The sequence below is a fragment of the Megalobrama amblycephala genome, linkage group LG23 (assembly GCF_018812025.1).
Source record: "Megalobrama amblycephala isolate DHTTF-2021 linkage group LG23, ASM1881202v1, whole genome shotgun sequence".
In the NCBI taxonomy this organism is placed as follows: Eukaryota; Metazoa; Chordata; class Actinopteri; order Cypriniformes; family Xenocyprididae; genus Megalobrama; species Megalobrama amblycephala.
Window position 1 is genome coordinate 16,332,296 of NC_063066.1, and position 17,843 is coordinate 16,350,138.

The 17,843-nt window shown below is 38.0% G+C and overlaps 1 long non-coding RNA gene across 1 annotated transcript in view; it reads right to left on the minus strand.

Moving 5' to 3' along the window:
* The window catches only part of LOC125259331, a 57,858-nt gene extending 48,114 nt beyond the window's left edge, over positions 1-9,744 (minus strand). Inside the window, exon 1 of the long non-coding RNA XR_007182775.1 lies at positions 9,256-9,744. This is a non-coding gene — a long non-coding RNA (uncharacterized LOC125259331). The remainder of the gene's footprint in view (positions 1-9,255) is intronic.
* Between the last annotated feature and the right edge of the window lie 8,099 nt (positions 9,745-17,843).

The window sequence follows — 17,843 nt, forward strand, 5'->3', positions numbered from 1 at the left end:
TGATTTAAGTTATACTATAGAGGCTAAGTTATACTATAAAGCAGATACTGGCATAAAGTTAGTTTGACGCTGAACGTTTGATATTCGCAAATTTAGGGACCTTCTCTAAAGTTACAACATTGGTATTCACGTTTCTACCTTCTACCAAACTCTTGTAGACACATGCACATATTCAAACACACCTCACTCAAAGTACATCCATATATACTATTTCTCTCTTCTTCTTCTTTTTTTTTTTTTTACACGTTCATCACACAATTCGTTCTACTTTTTTCATTTTTATTTTACCTGATCATATATTATCCTGCTTATACAAATGTTACATTGTGTTGCCAAAGCATTTATATGAGCAGGAAAAATAAAATGAACTAAGCAGAACTAATTGTGTGATGAATGTGTAAAAAAAAAAAAAAAAAAAAGCATATGTGCATGTACTTTGAGTTGTGTGTGTTTGAATGTGTGTTTGAATGTGTGTGTGTGTGTGTGTGTGTGTGTGTGTGCGTGTGAGAGAGAGAGAGAGAGAGGTCGCATCACTGTTCGACCTGACACCTAGATGAACACTTTACAGTTGGTTTTGTGATTGTAAAACATTCTCTTCACATGCTATTGAGCTTTAAATTGTGGCATTTTTTGTATGATCCCACTTAGCAATCTTTACATATTACTTGACAGTTTATCTGGGAACACTTTACAGTAAGATTCATAATGTATTAACTAACGTGAACTATCCATGAGCAATTCATTTGTTACTGTATTTGTCAATCTTTGTTAACGTTAATAAACATACAGCAGTTCATTGTTCATGTTAGTTCACAGTGCATTAACTAATGTTAATACAACTCTTGATTTTAATAATGTATTAGTAAATGCTGGAATTAACATTAACAAAGATTAATAAGTGCTGTAGAAGTGCAGTTCATATTAACTAGTTAATATAAAGTGTTACCTTTTATTTGAATAAACATCAAAAATCTAAAATGTTTGCATTATACCTGACACCAAGATGAACACTTTACAGTTGGTTTCGTGACTAAGTCATTCTCTTTAAACGCTATTGAAGGTAGAAACGTGAATACCAAATGTCGTAACTTTAGAGACGGTCCCTAAATTTGCGAATATCAGACGTTCAGCGTCAAACTAACTTTATACCAGTATTTGCTTTCTTGGAGCCTCTATAGTATAACTTACATCCAAAATGAGGTGCGAGTTTGGTCTTTTATATCACTGTACGAGTCCATTAAGCTGTGTTAAGAGTTTTATATGTCCTGATGGCAGGGGGAATCCTATGACGAATGAGGGAAATCCTAGTATTACAACACAGCGCCGCGATATAAAGTTAAGGAAACTAAGCAGAGAGAAATATTTGTCTACCTCAGATTTAACCTTTGATCTGTACAGCATCGGGCAATAATGTTATCTTGTTCACTAGAGAAAGCTATAGCCTACACAGGGAAATTAACCGTAAAGACACTGAATTAAAAATAAATGCAGCTTTTTGTGTCTTTATCAGCTTTTCTGCATGTACACTGGCCCTGATAATCATCACACATTCACTTACCGCTTGCTCTAATTCTGTAAATCCGTTTTTATGAATGAATGATGACTTACTAGCTGTTGCTCGTCTTTGTAAACAGCTGCTAGCGGCACCTGCTGGTGAAGAAGACTAACAGCAGATGGATATCATGCATCGGCACTCTACTGCTTTTTCTGCAGTTCCCGGATGTGAAATGTTGAATTTTCTGCCGAATTTGACCCTCTGAATTTGTGGAAGCGAATTTGAAAAGTGAAATAAAATGGACTGAAAATTGCTAGTCGAATTTTATAGGTTGTATTTTTAAACAGAATGAATATTTTGGAAGTGAAATCTGAAAGGTGATATGAATTATTGAATTTTTAATAATGAAAATGTGTGTGAAATATTTTTAATTGAAATATTCACAGCTTAAATATACGACCATGTTGAATTTCAGCCCATAAAAATGCAAGCCTTAAAAATACAATGCATCAAAATGCAAGCACAGCTAATGTAATGCATATTTTTTTTTCAATTAGTGCAATTCAACAAGCTTTTTATTTCAAAAACATTTGGCATTAAATTACTTCCATACTCGTTCAGCTCCCACAACACTCTGTCCTGCTCTGCTTCATACTACAATAACATTAATAATCACATCCATGAACATGATTTCTGCCCGAGTCCTATCCCGATTATTTTCCACCGTCCGTTGAGGTGAAGACCACATGCCCCAAGATTCCGCGCTCAAACTTGGCGTCATCAAGCTACGCCTTTGTTTTGAATAGGCCTTTAGCGACCTCTAGCGGACATAAATCTTACATACTACACCTTTAATTTGTGCTCTGAAGATGAACGAAGGTCTTAGGAGTGGAGAACAACATGAGGGTGAGTAATAAATTACATTATTTTCATTTTTGGGTGAACTAACCCTTTAAACCGAGCAAGAATAAGATACACACAGGATAACCCCAAGTTTTTAATAAATATTCTTTTAAATACATATTATTTATTTATTATAATTTTTCTTTAGCTTCTTCAGGTATCAGGTATGTAATTTTTTGAGCCTAGTATTAACTATATAGTACATTTACAGTATATATTAAACATTTTACAAGAAAGTTAAAAGTTTTACTAAAAAATAAAAAGAGAGCAAAATCATATTCATGTCAACTGCACTTTAGTAGCTGCACTCTCACTGTGTCCAAAATGGAACAGCAAAAGAAGGTTAGACAGGGGTCAACAGTGAAACAACACTCCCTCAGTCATAATCATTTATCTTTTATTCATGATGCACAACAGCAAGCGCAAAGATGCAGTGAGGGAGGGAAAGAGCACACATGGAGGGTGATTGTGTGTGTCCTGCATGCACTGTTGTCCCCAGCTCTCTGTCTTTCTTGCCTTAAAGCTCTGAAGAGGGAAAAATCATCTGCTTCTACAACAGGAGGTCAGAGGGAATGTGGAGAAGAAAGAAAGAAAGAAGCAGAAAGTGAAGGAAAAAGAGCAACTGATTTGCAGCTCAATGGATTGGGCATCTGACTGAGTGGTAGAGAGGAATGAAAAGAAGAGAAGAAAGGAACTGTAGAAACACACTGTTTAAATTCTGAATATGATACTGCAGAATATGAATGACCCTCATGTCATTCTAAACGTGCATTACTTACTTTTTCTTCTGAGAAATTCTGGCCACTTTTGTCAATTTTAATTCAAGTTAAAGGTGCAATATGTTAGAATTTTGCAGTAAAATATCCATAAACCACTAGGCCAGTGTTATATATTTTGTTCACTTGAGTACTTACAATATCCCAAATGTTTCCAACTATTTGTAAATCGTGAGAAAATTGCAATTTTAACCAAGGCTCCGGGACGAGTGAGGAGTCGCCTGTCACGCTTTAATATATTACATGTTTTAACAGACAAGGGAACAACTGTTTTGATATATTTATAGACAGAAAACTAATTGTTGTTATATAGCTCAACATGTCTTATTGTTTAAATCTAATTTTCTTGATTTTTTGCGAATACCATGCTTTACCATGCCTCCGAGAAAAACACTATTTTGTCAAGTAGCTAACATAGCATAAACAGATGCAGCTTTATTTTAATAACAGTAATGCAGCATTTTCTCCATCATACAATATGTTTTAAAATTAATTCCATGCCATTTATCAACACAAGCCATCCAGCATTTAAAGGTGCCCTAGATTCAAAAATTGAATTTACCTCGGCATAGTTAAATAACAAGAGTTCAGTACATGGAAAAGATATACAGTGAGTCTCAAACCCCATTGTTTCCTCCTTCTTATATAAATCTCATTTGTTTAAACGACCTCCGAAGAACAGGCGAATCTCAACATAACACCGACTGTTATGTAACAGTCGGGGTGTACGCCCCCAATATTTGCATAATGCCAGTCCATGTTCAAGGGATTACACAAGCCAGTATTAACGTCTGGATCTGTGCACAGATGAAACATCAGACTAGTTAAGCAAGCAAGAACAACAGCGAAAAATGGCAGATGGAGCAATAATAACTGACATAATCCATGATAGCATGATATTTTTACTGATATTTGTAAATTGTCTTTCTAAATGTTTCGTTAGCATTTTGCTAATGTACTGTTAAATGTGGTTAAAGTTACCATCGTTTCTTACTGTATTCACGGAGACAAGAGCCGTCGCTATTTTCTTTTTTAAACACTTGCAGTCTGTATAAAGCATAAACACAACTTCATTCTTTATAAATCTCTCCAACAGCATAGCATTAGCCGTTAGCCACGGAGCACAGCCTCAAATTCACTCAGAATAAAACGTTAACATTCAAATAAATACTTTACTCACATAATTCGAAGCATGCATACAGCATGCATGACGAACATCTTGTAAAGATCCATTTGAGGGTTATATTAGCTGTGTGAACTTTGTAAATGCGCTGTAATATAGTCGAGAGCTCGTTTGGCAGGGAGCACGCGATTTAAAGGGGCGGCGCCGAGTGTAAATCAGTGCATTGTTAATGATGCCCCAAAATAGGCAGTTAAAAAAATGTATTTATAAAAATCTATGGGGTATTTTGAGCTGAAACTTCACAGACACATTCAGGAGACACCTTAGACTTATATTACATCTTGTGAAAAAGCATTCTTGGGCACCTTTAATATAATATTCTAAAATCGATCTAGCTTACTGCAGTGTGCAACAAGTGTCTCACAGCAGCCACCAAGCGAACGCACAGAGTAACGTTATAACATCATTTTCAACACACTCAAATATAAACAGAGCTGCGTTACCTCATACTCATGACCGGAAAAGCGCCGCCAGCAACTGCGGCATAATAAAATTCAAGCTGCTCACAGCGTGTGTTGCGCAGTCGCCCCAGCGGCCTCGTTCAGCTCCCACAACACACTGTCCTGCTCTGCTTCATACTACAGTAATGTTAATAATCGCATCCATGAACATGATTTCTGCCCGAGTTCTATCCCGATTATTTTCCACCGGCTGTGAGGTGAAGACCACATGTTCCAAGATTCCGCGCTCAAACTTGGCATCATTAAGCTACGCCTTTGTTTTGAATAGGCCTCTAGCGACCTCTAGCAGACAGAAAATTTTACATATTGCACCTTTAAGAGGAACAACAAATCATGATAAAAGTATCATCCATACATGTCTTTTAGAAACATATCCGATATATTTGGCATTATTCAAGAAACTCTTGCCCACAATAGTTCTCAGATCAGTGCCATGCTGCTACAGTATGGAACAGCAACAGTATAATGCATCACTACATATTTCCAGTGTGAATGACAACATTCATCAGCGAGACATTTATAAAGCACTGATACTTTCATTAGACCGAGCAAATTCTAGTCTCTGTTTTCTGCATGCATAATTATACTGAAAGTATTAGATATTTTTGTACATTTAAACTATGACACGAGCATACCTTAATCGCAGCACACATTCATTCCAATTCTCTCACTCGTGCCAGCATTAGCATTAAAACAATTTGAATGGAAATGTGTGCTAGTAGAAAACGCCAGAATTTAATCTAACAATCCTTTTGGGTATTTATATACATTATGAAGAACTTCAGGTGACAGAGAGTGAGAAAGTGACCTTGACCAGGACTAAAGAAAACTGACTGAACAATGAACACGCAGAACCACCAGGGATCACAACCAAAGTGTTTTGTTAAAGACCAGCATGCTTTACTGACAGAACAAACCATCTTTCTGGGATCGACAGACTGTGGGTGGATGAGCAAAAGATAGTTTTTAAGAAATGTAGGCTGGCATTAAAAACAGTTCACCTAAAATGTCATTATTTTTCTCATGCCATTCCAAACCTGTATGACTTTTTCTCCTGTGGAATATAAAAGAGAAAGTATAAAGACTGTGCTGGTCATTTTTTCCCATGCAATTACAATGAACAGGGGACTGAAGCTTAATAAAATGGACACAGAAGTGCCATAAAAGTAGTCCAAATGACTCCTGCACTATATTCTATGAGCCAGATTTACTAACAGCTTGCGCCAACGCAAATCCTCTTTTGGCGTTAAAAAAACTACTGTCGAAATTTATTAAAGACAGTGAAAAATTAACGCTGAAAAGGTGTGGACAGGGTTATTTTTGCAGCTGACCTTATTGCATATGCATTTGTAGGAGTTTCCCTCTCAGATGCAAAATTTATGGGAGGAGAGTATTTAAATGAATCATGTAAGGTGATTTACTAAGGTCTGTGCTCGTCTTATACTGGTATTTGCGCTATTATTTACCGCCCAAAAAAAGCATAAACTAGACAATAAAGCCCTATTCGCACGGGACTAGAATTATCTGGGGACCTCTAGTCATTTGTTATAATCACGGAGGTGGTCTGTGATCTTAATCCCGTGCGAATCAGCCATATATTTTGGTATACAACTATATAATTTGCAGATAAGAGAAAACTGAAAACCATCAGAAGCATAGGCGGAGTTTCAAATTTGAGCTTGGGGGGGGGGGCACCTATATGGGCAGAAAAGAATTAAATAATTATTAAGTATTAAAAGAATTAAGGGAATAAATAAAAGTAAAAATTGTAAAATAAGTTCTACTGCAGTAAGGTAGGCCTAATCTATTTAAACTATTTGAAAATAATATATTTTTTAAAAATATGCACACGTGTTCACTGTTCACTCTTACTGATATCTGATATGATAAACGCAAAACGTTTCTTGTCTTGTCACATTCAGTTATGAGTTACATGAATTGTAAATTATACCATATTTTAAACAGTGACTTTTTTTTTTTTTTAAAGTTGAGTTCCTTGCATCCCTGGACATTCCTCTCGGTCGTTCAGCATTCCTCTCGTAAAACATTTAATGTTAAACAATAATGTTTAGCTGCTACTTTCCATGCACTCTTTCAGAGATAAAACTAAAGCGTTGTGCTGGAATTCATACTTGTCTTCTGTAAGACCTGCCTTCTTTGATTTGATTGGTCATCTCACTCATTTTGACACTGACCAGCACTGTTAGACTATTGAGACAGTACAACCTACAAACTTTTAAAACTTTTTGTCCTCCAAATAACAAACAGAGCTGCGCATAATGAAGTGCAGCAGAGCAGCGTCAATGATATAAAATACTGAGGGACAATTTGGCCATTTCTCATTTTTGGGGAGACTTTGGGGAGTCCCTCTAAATGTCTATGGTGGCTATATCTAACATATGCTGCACATTTCATACAGTTATCATATCTTCAACATTTAAAATTTATAATGAACGACTGCTATTCAAAGAGTCAAAAAACATTGTAGGCCTAACTTACCTAATACAGAGGAAGCCACCTCTTTTCCGAGTTGTGCCTCTGAAGCGTCAGAGTTATATCCCCATCTCCTTTAGTTGTGGATTTATTTTAAAAAACGATGAATAAATATCCATTTAGTTTAGTTAGCCTGCTATTTAGCATAAGCCTCAACTATAGCGGGAACAGAACGAGAAGAGAGTCTTCTCGCATACCACCGCGATGTGATTCGCGAGTTGGGACTTGGGAAGGAATGGGTTTCTTGTTTTTTTTTTTTTTTAGTATAGTATTAAAAAAATTATTATCCCTAATTTACTCATTCTACTCACTAAAATAATAAGATAAGACAAATAAAATGAGAAAATGTGAATTCTATAATTTATTTTTATTTTATTCATATCTCCCACAAAATCATAAATGTCTCTGGTCTGGTCTTCCCAATCACACGAGGTCCTCAGATAATATTAATCCCATGTGAATAGGGCTTAATTTGCGCAGCTCTAGGTAGATTGCATTGGTCTTTATGGAAATTATTCAGCTGCATCTGTGTTCTTTAATTTGTGCGTCGTCAGTAGATCATGTGCAGAGCTTTCCACTCCCATATGCACTTTTATGCGATTGTGCTCTCACGCTAATTTGTCTTCTAAAGTCATACAATAGCTTTATGTTATTTTTCACTGATAAACTTCACACTCAGTGAGTTTTTAACCACTACAACTAGATCTTTGTGTTAGTGAGTTCAACTCAAGAACCGAATCAGTACAATTCAGTCAAAAAAAAATCATTCATACGGATTTTTCAAACCAGCCTCAACCATTTTATTGAAAAGATTCAACCCAAAAGAATGATTCATTCATTGCTTCTCTTATCAATTCTTGAACACACGAAGGAAAGCAAGTAAGAAAGTCTATATTTTTAGAGAATAAGAGTTTTGAACTGTCTCTCATACAAACCTATCGAAAACTCAAAATGTAGTGCATACAAACAAGTCTTTTATGAAAAAAAAAATGGAAAGCTTCAGCCCAAATTCATTCTATTTGCATGGACAAGAGCATGAAAAACACTTCCTTTTGTGTACCGCAGAAGAAAGAAAGGTCATTTGCATTTGGAAAGACATGAGGGTGAGTAAATAATGACAGAATTTCATTTTTTGGGGGGCGTACCTAAAAGTCGAAATTATTGGCTTCAATATCAATGCCTGTGTGAAGTAAATGCATTCACAGGAGTTTGTTGAGTTGAGATTAAAATAATATTCTCCCGCAGGAGTAAAAAGAAAAAAATCTAAGTAATACACATAAGTCAGTGAAGAAAATAACAATGCGCCCTAATGTGATTGAAAATTGCTTTAGCCCTGCAGTCATGAGAAGTTGGTTTATTCCTAAGAGCAGTAAACCCTAAAAGTCTTTAAACAGGAACAGTTTGTTTATCAAACCTCAAGTTATCCAATTTGCAAATGAAAAATGTGGAGAGCCGGCATTTGCAGAGAGAACTGGTCATAAACGGGGTGCTCAGAAGTGTTTGAAGCAGCGTATTGGCTCTGCGGGGGGAAAAAAATAAATAAAAAGAAGAAGAAAAAAAGACATTTCTCACTCTGTGCTCTTTGGAAATGTCACATTTTTGGAGGCGGTGTGAAGGAGGCTGGCTCTCCATACTGAACGCCACTGCTGGCCATTAATATGCAGCAAATAATTAACCCCAGCTTCCCTCACCTCTCACATTCCGTTCACAACAGCACTTAAAACCACTCCAGTGGAGCACCGACCAACCCCGACCCAGACAATGGAAGCATGTGGGTATGAAATAGGGAAGGTAAGAGGCCTGCATGCACATACACATAGACACACACATGCATAATCCAAAACACACACAAGCCATTAGCAAAGCAGAGACGTTATAAAAAAGTGTGCTTTCTGAATAGGCGTCTTTGAGTGTTTGTGTTCAAGTGCAGAAGAAGTTTCTAACCTGTCGGATCTCTAAGAGAGCCATGATGTTGACCCCAGATGTCAGCTGATCACTGTTTGGTGGAAGTCAGCTTTGTGTCCCACTCTTCCCACCAGTCGTCCTGTTCCCACGGTAACACAGCCTGCATGTTGACAGCAGCCGGTTGCCAGGCAACGGGGCTCTCATCGAGCTTGTTATTAAAACATCCCTGTGCGAGAAAGGAAATAAACTTCACAATCGCAACAAGTCCGGATATGAGTTCCACCACTCACTCCATCACACGAGTTATCCATGGCCATCTTTTCTTCATATTTATTCATTCAAGCATGTTATTCTATTCATTTTGTTATTTTGTCCTCATTTCTCCAAATTTTCACTGAAGCTTACAGATAAAAAAAGAACATGGGTCAGTGACATATAGAGGCTACAACAAAAAAAGGAGATATATAAAAAAAAGTTTAAAATACACGTGCCAAGTTTTTATGTACTTTTTACATTAATGTTGATTTCAAATGGTTTTGAAAAAAAACTGTTATAACATTTTTTAGGATTCAATTTAGTGATAAGAAAAATATAACCATCAAGTAAAAAGTACATTTTTCTTACACAGTATTTGTTTTTATCTATTTAAAGTATATATTTGTCACAGACACACCAGGCTCCACAGTCACCCAATCACAGCGCACTCCCTCACCAGAGTATTACTGCTCACTTCGAGGAAGTCTTCGGAAAACCTGCCTGGGATTCATCTATCGGTGAGAGATTATGTAAACTAAAACAAGGTTCAATGTCTGTGACTGACTATGCTCTCCAGTTTTGAACCCTAGCTGCAGCGAGTGGTTAGAACAACCAAGCTCTTATTACCACCTATCGTTATGGCCTGGATCCCCGTGTGCGGTTGCATCTCGCTGCATACGAGGACACCATCGGGCTCGAGAAATTCATCCAGTTGTCCATCAGATTCGCCACTCGTATGCAGCTGTATCTCGATGAGCACCAGGACCAGCTATTATTCCCATCCTGCCTCCGCAAGCCAGCATCCGTCAGCCCTCCAGAACCAGCCAACAAACCCATGCAGATTGAAATTTCCCATCTTATCCCTGCTGAGCGGCAGAGGAGGCTGACCCAGAACCTCTGTATCTATTGTGGTCGCGCTGGGCATTACATCACTGAATGCCCCACTCACCCCGTACGACCCATGGTGAGTGTTATCATGCCTACGTTGAATAGGATGAAGCCACTCACTATTGTTGTAACCCTTACTGCTGCCGACTTTTGCCTTCCAGTTAATGCTCTCCTCGACTCTGGGTCAGCCGGAAACTTCATTAACGGAGCCCTCTGCCGCCAGCTTCGACTCAAAATGACAGCCACGCCAAAGGTCTACCAAATCCACTCGGTAACGGGAAAACCTCTTCGTCAAGTATGCTACAGTGTGGGACCTCTTCACCTCCAAGTCGGTATTCTCCATACGGAGGAGATCCACTTGCTGGTTCTGGAGGAGTCAACGGCTGATGTGATTCAAGGGCGCCCCTGGCTTGACCAGCACAACCCCATCATCTCCTGGAGAACAGGAGAGATCCTGAAGTGGGGTAACCAATGTTTTAATGACTGTTTTCCTGAGTTTCCAGTTCCAAGTCTTCCAAGTTCCGAAGAAACGTTCCACTCGAGAAACGTTCAACGGACATCCCTGCCTGTTACTCCCACTTCAGAGATGTCTTCTGTCCTAAAGAAGCCTCCCAGCTGCCTCCTCATCGGCCATGGGACTGCGCCATAGACCTCATTCCCGGTGAGTCAGTGCCCAGAGGAAGAATATATTCGCTCTCCATCCCGGAGGAGAAGGCCATGGAAGAATACATCAATGAAGCTCTGTCTCAAGGCTACATCCGACCGTCTACTTCCCTTGCTGCTTCCAGCTTTTTCTTCATGGCAAAGAAGGACGGAGGCTTGCGGCCCTGCATCGACTACAGAGCTTTAAACAAAATCACAGTGGAATTCAGATATCCACTTCCTCTCGTCCCATTAGCGCTGGAACATCTCAGAGAGGAAGGTCACAGCTATCAAGGACTGGCCCGTTCCCACTTCCGTCAAAGAACTTCAAAGATTCCTAGGTTTCGCAAATTTCTACCAAAGATTCATTCAAGGTTACAGTACCATCACCACCCCCATCCCGGATCTACTAAAGAACAAGCCCAAGTCTCTGTCCTGGACTCCAACCACCACGCAAGCCTTCGACACCCTCAAGAAAGCGTTCACCTGACTTCCAACAGCAATGGATACAGCTGAGATCATGTTCAACTATGTTTTCAGATACTACGGACTGCCTGAAAATATTGTATCTGACTGTGGACCTCAATTCACCTCACGAGACTGTAAGCCGTTCTTCAAACTCCTAGGTGTGACCATAAGCCTCTCCTCATGCTATCACCCCCAGATGAACGGGCAGACGGAGAGGAAGATAAAGCAGATTGGCCGTTTCCTATGTACCTTCTGTCACGGCCACCAGGACTCCTGGAACCAGTTTCTGGGTTGGGCCGAGTACGCCCAGAACTCTCTCCGTCAGCCCACCACTGGTGTTACTCCCTTCCAGTGCGTACTCGGCTATCAACCCCCACTGTTCCCCTGGACCGGGGAACCATCTGATGTTCCTGCTGTGGATTACTGGTTCCGGGAGAGCGAGAGGGTTTGGTACTCAGCCCATCTTCAACTCCAGCGAGCCCTATGCAGGCGCAGGATGACAACGGACCTTCGCCATTCCAAAGCACCCAACTACCAACCAGGACAGAAGGTCTGGCTGTCAACTAGGGACATCAGAATGCGCCTGCCCTGTAGGAAGCTGAGTCCCAGATTCATTGGCCCCTTCAACATCATCCGGCGAATCAACCCCGTCACCTATCAACTTCAGCTCCCACCTGAGTATAGAATTCATCTTGGGGACATCTTGGACTCCCGGCGCCGTGGTGGTCACCTGGAGTATTTGGTGAACTGGGAGGGGTACGGTCCGGAAGAGCGGTCATGGGTTCCCAGGAATGATATACTCGATCCAAGTCTTCTCTATGATTTCCATGCCAGTCATCCCAACAGACCAGCTCCACGTGGCAGGGGCCGACCACCACGACATCAGGGTCCACGGTCCTCAGGAGCGGACCGTGGAGGGGGGTGTAATGTCACAGACACGCCAGGCTCCACAGTCACCCAATCACAGCTCACTCCCTCACCAGAGTATTAATCAGACACACCTGACATGCATCAGCCTCATCAGCACGAGCACTTCAAAAGACACTCACACACACACACAGTCAGTCCGGTCTCATTAACGTATACCTACCTGTTATGCTTACCTCAAGGACTCCTTGTATGACTACTTACCTGTCTCCAGCGTTCTCCCAGATCCCTAGTGTTCTCCGTGTCTTCTGTGAGTGTCTCAGTGTCTCGTCTGCTCCACGTCTGCCTGCCATCCACATTTCCTGGAAAGATCAAGACAAGTATCAACCCTCTGATTATCACCTGCTTCGATCTGTATCTACATTCACTTACCTGCACTCTGCTATATCTCTCTAGTTGTTCAATGAACATCATTCACGTTTTACCTGTGGCTCCATCCCCTTCTGTCCTTAATAATATTACTTTGAATAATAATAATTAGTTTATATTATAATGTAAACAAGTTATGGTTAAGTTTTTGTGCAGTCACACCCACATGATATTTTGCAACCTGAACAACCTGAAGATGAAAATGTAAAAAACTGATAAACCGCTTAAGGTTTTCTTTTTAAAAATTCTATACTTTTAATAAGCTTTTTTTGCTTCATATGATATTAAAACAGTTGCATAACTGTGACAGTTTTTTTTTTTTTTTTTTTTTTTTGTGGTAACTTTATAATAACTGCACGCTATGAAGCATTAGTTAAGCGTTAATAAAGAGTTAATTCATTACTTATAAAGCATTAATAGACATTAGTAAGCAGTTTATAAATACAGCTATAAATGCTTTATTCTTGATTTATAAGAATATCTATAATGTGTTTAATAATTGTATTTTCATACTTTATTAATAATCAATTTATCATTTCTAAATTAAGTATTACATTATTTATAAACCAGTTATTTAGGAGTTGTCAGTGGTTCATAAGATCATTTAGGAAGTGTAAGTAAATGATTAAAAAACTATTTAGACATTAATTTATACATATTATTTAGACATATAGTAATAGTTACTAAGTGTGTTAATAAATGCTTTATTAACATGTATTCCTACTGCAATTCATGATTAATTCAGGTAATTATAAAACATTTAGAAGTGGTCAGTTTACTATTTTTGTGAGAACTATTTATGCTTTGTAAAGCTTTTATAAATGAGATTTAAAGGTTCGGTGATCTTCTGCACTGCTGTTCTCTAATGTTTTAAAGTTAGTACTGAGGTAGTTTTGACACTAGGAATATGTGTTAATAAAGCATTTATTAACACACTAAGTAACTAATACTATATGTCTAAATAATAAGATGCATAAATGTACATTTAAATAGTTTATTAATCATTTACTTACTTTTTCTAAATGATCTTATGAACCACTGACAACTCCTAAATAACTGGTTTGTGAATAATGTAAGACATAATTTAGAAATGATAAATTGATTATTAATAAAGTATGAAAATACAGTTATTAAACACATTATAGATATGCTTATAAATCAAGAACAAAGCATTTATAGCTGTATTTATAAATGGCTTACTAATTTATATTAATGTTTGTTTTATATTAATGTTTGTTAAAAAAAAAAATATATATATATATATATATATATATATATATATATATATATATATATATATATATATATATATATATATATATATATATATATATATATATATATAAAATATATTATTGACCCATATGCTGTTTACCTCAAGGTTGTCTACAACTCGTCTTCATATAGGCTTAATAAAGGTTGCACCATATTTAATTTTTGATAGAAATGAAAACAAGGCTGTGAGGTAGCCTACAGAAGTACAGTGTGCTCAATGGATTGTAGCCTACTGTTGTTTAACAACATACCCATTGTTCAGTCGATGAGTCGGCGTCTTTCCGATAAAAACGAAAAAAAAAACTTTCACCAAACAAAACTCCATAAAGTTTTTAAAATTGTGAGTTGTGAAAATTAAGTGATCTAGGACCTTTATAAAGTGCTTGCGATTGTAAAGACAACAAGTCTATCCCATAAACCCTCATTTTCAACTGCATTAAACTCAATATGGTGTCGTGTGAGCGTCTGTCGGACTAGTTTTTGCGGCATGTTCCACACGGCGGCTTCTGGGGCCCGTAACCCCTGAAGCGATGTATGACGCAAGTTGTAGGAGTATTGTAATCTAACGGTTTAAACAAATAGGGCTCTGCAACAAAGCTCCTCTTCTCTTATATCAAAATCCTCTGACATTTCTCTTTAAAAATGATCGTTTTAGACTTCTAATGCATGACCGGTGTTTTGTTTTGCTCTATCCTCTAGGCTTCCACATTCGTCATTACATCATGCATTGAGTCAGATGATACTCTTCCACCGCAAATCGATGTGTACGGCCGTCTGCTGAAAGCTAGTTATTATAGTTAATAAAGTTTTAAATATGGATATTTTTTTTACAAGAACACATAGCTTCACTTTTAGAAAGCCTTTATTAATCCCCTGGAGCCGTATGGATTACTTTTACTATAGATGGATGCATTTTTTGGGGGGCTTTAAAATGTGGCCCCACAACCATTATAAAGTTTGGAGGAGCAAGGATGTTTTTAAATATATCTCCAATTGTGTTCGTCTGAAGGAAGATAGTCATATACACCTAGGGTGGCTTGAGGGTGAGTAAATCATGGGATAATTTTCTTTTTTGGGTGAACTATACCTTTAAGGTGTGCCTTTAGCCCCGTTGTATCATCTTTGTGGTGCCACTTAGTTTTAAGAAGCTTCAGAAAGTGAAACTCTCTTCACTGTGTGGATTGACCATGTATATCATCTATACATAACAATGTATAGATGATATGCAACCGGATTCAAACAGATGTAAGGAGAAACATCAAAGTGTTACTCTTTCGTCCTTTAATCTGTTTTCGTGATCCTCAAAGCACTGGCTGAAATAACCAAAGAAAGACAAACAAAAACATATATTAGTTATTGCAAATATTTATTTATATTTGCTTTTAGTGGACTAAAAACAGGTTACTTAAGAGTCTTTGAAGTGCCATGGGACTTACCCGTTTCATCAATGCAATGTCTAATAATATTTCTAACGTCAAGCTTTATCAGCTTCTACATTTGTCTTCATTTTCTAAACATTCGCACACCAAGGCCACATAATACAAAACTGATATTTCTATATCTATTTTTCGCTGTACGTCACTGGTTCTTTGAAAAATGATCTGAAACGCCTGTCTATAACAGAAGACTTTGTGTTTAATCTACCTATGTGTATCTTTCCCTCTTTTTCCCTCTCTCCACTCTAGTAGTCTTATTGGGAAGGTGGGAACTTAATGAAGTGTGGATGATCGACTCCAACACATTTATCATTGACTTTGACTCCAGTTCGTAGAGTCATGAATAATTTATTGTGTATGAAAGAGAGTTTAGAACCTTGCCGAGGGTTTACGTTTTGTTTTTTGTGTGTGTGATATATTCCTCCTTGAAGCTTTCCTGGAATTTAGATTAAGCCAGGCCACAGTTGTGGCGCTTAGTAGTGACTCCAACTTCAGACCGGTCTGTGTTTGCAAGCAGATTCCCGTTAATCGGGTATGGATTTCACCCCGCAGGAAGGGATGGGGATTGGCGGAGGTGTTGGCACAAACACTCAAGTGCACTTTGTCCACTTCTCCAAATTAATTATGAGTATGGGGAAGATAATAAAGATTTTTGTCAAGAGTCACAGACGGCATAAGACCCCTGCTGCTCACCCAGCCACAGACCTGGATTTGACTGACCCTGAGGTTTATTTTGTTAGATTAGTGTGAAAAACTTTTTCTGAAATTAAAAGATGACAAAAGCTTTTTCAAGTCACTATCTTGAAGAGACAAGGGCAAGTTGTGAAAGGGACTATATCTCAGTAACTACAACCTGAATTCCGGAAATGTTGGGACGTTTTTTAAATTTGAATAAAATGAAAACTTTCAAATCACATGAACCAATATTTTATTCACAATAGAACACAGATAACATTACAAATGTTTAAACTGAGAAATTTTACAATTTATGCACAGAATGAGCTCATTTTTAAAATTTGATGCCTGCTTCAGGTCTCAAAGTAGTTGGGACGGGGGCATTGTTTACCATGGTGTAGCATCTCCTCTTCTTTTCAAAACAGTTTGAAGACGTCTGGGCATCGAGGTAATGAGTTTCTGGAGTTTTGGTGTTGAAATTTGGTCCCATTTTTGCCTGATATAGGTTTACAGCTGCTGAAGAGTTCGTAGTCATCTTTGACGTATTTTTCATTTAATGATGCGCCAAATTATCTCTATAGGTGAAATATCTGGACTGCAGGCAGGCCAATTCAGCACCTGGACTCTTCTACGATGAAGCCATGCTGTTGTAATAGCCGCAGTATGTGGTTTTGCATTGTCCTACTGAAATACACAAGGCCTTCCCTGAAATAGACGTTGTGTGGAGGGGAGCATATGTTGCTCTAAAACTTTTTGTAGGGGAATTTTACAGTTAAAGACCCAAAAGACCAGATATGATGAATGAAGACCCGGAGTCAGAGTTTTTAGAGTTCATAGGCTGCTCTATGTACATTCACATTTCCACAAAAATTATACTCTAACAGAGTCTACTAACTACGTCATTACCAAGATTAAAATGATTCTGATTGAACATTTCTTAAAAGTTTCAAAACAGGAAACAGGAAAGTTTCTCAAAACATACTGATAAGTTGTACAGACAATATTCAAAATTATTTTCTAATGTTTGAAAGGAAAATAAATGCTTTAACATAAGTTGAAGTCATTCAAATAATTTAATATTTAGAAAGATAAATGTTAATTAATAACTCAAAAGATATATATTGAAGTGGCAGTGGATTCCAGAATCCACCCTTCACTTTATATACCTTTCAGCATCCATAGTGCCTTCCAAAACATGCAAGCTGCCCAAAATGTATGCACTTATGCACCCCCATACCATCAGAGATGCTGGCTTTTGAACTGAACGCTGATAACACGCTGGAAGGTCTCCTTCCTCTTTAGCCAGTAGGACACGGCGTCTGTGATTTCCAACAAGAATGTCAAATTTGGACTCGTCTGACCAACACTTTCTACTTTTCAACAGTCCATTGTAAATGAGCCATTTCCGGAATTGGGGTTGTAGAAGATTTTAAGTCAAAAGTCCAATTGCACATGCTTGCAATTATATACTACATGCTTGGTTTCCCTAGAAGAGGTTTTGTGTGTTGGTTTTCAACACCAGCTGAAAATTTTAACTTCAATTACAATCTTTTTTTTAATAATTAATCCTCAAATTATTTAATACTTTCATACAAAAAAAAAAAATCTTAATGACCGCCAAACTTTTCAACGGTAGTGTACTTATGACAACTTGTCCATATAGTGTGAAACAGTGCTCTATACCTGCCCATT